Raw genomic sequence first — 1,001 nt, forward strand, 5'->3', positions numbered from 1 at the left:
TTGAAATTGATCCAGTATATAGATTAAAAGTGAAATTAAGCCTGAAAATCGAAGGACATGAATGAGGAAATGAAATGGAGATGAAATACGTGGAATACAATGTTACTTTGCATCGTCTGTGAATTTGTCATTTTTAGCTATCAGTATTATCTCATTTCTTCATTTCATCTTTTCATTTCCTGTCTTCATCTTAGCTATATCAGAAGTCTGTTTTCCTCCCAGGCTTGTATTTTGGTCGGCTAAGGAAGCTTCGTAGCACCTTTTCCTCAGCGATTTATTTTTGGATCCGGCTGTTTAATATCCTTTTCTACCTTACATGTGCAGAGTATGGCAATATTTGAATGGTTTAAGCAACACAGAAGAGAATGGTAACGTATAACAAGCAAAATAAATCGCATAGGAAAAAGTGTTGGGGAGCTTCCATATCCAACAAGAGTACGAACCTGTCTCTCTCCTTCATTTCTGGCCTGAGCACGTTTCTTGCTGGCTATCCTTGTCGTGTTTCTTCTCGGCCTTTCTCTTAATGTCAAAATTCTCTCAGCACTGATATTTTTTTCTTCTGTCTTTCCTGTCTTTACTTCAGTAGGTCTGTTATTAGTGTTTATAATCAAACTCTCTCTCTCTCTCTCTCTCTCTCTCTCTCTCAGCATTATTCAAGGCACACACAGTTTACCAGAGAGAGTGAGAAGGTCGCAGGGATAAATGGTATGGCACGCATCCTTCCTCATCAGCGTCAGAGAGAGAGAGAGAGAGTGTGTGTGTGTGTGTGTGTGTGTGTGTGTGTGTGTGTGTGTGTGTGTGTTTGTATGGTGACGGCAAGAAGGAAAACGTATTGGAATGTGCAGTATATGAACATGAGAGAGAGAAAGAGAGAGAGACGGAGGGGGGGACTAAACAAGAGTGTGTTCCCCATTTTCACATCCAGCAGGTGAAGTCTGGATTTTCGGGAGCGGCCTGAGAGCTTTGTGGTTCTCTCTCTCTCTCTCTCTCTCACACACACA

The sequence above is a fragment of the Coenobita brevimanus genome, chromosome 67 (genome assembly GCF_032717465.1).
Source record: "Coenobita brevimanus isolate Jiangsu-jjx chromosome 67, ASM3271746v2, whole genome shotgun sequence".
Lineage (NCBI taxonomy): Eukaryota > Metazoa > Arthropoda > Malacostraca > Decapoda > Coenobitidae > Coenobita > Coenobita brevimanus.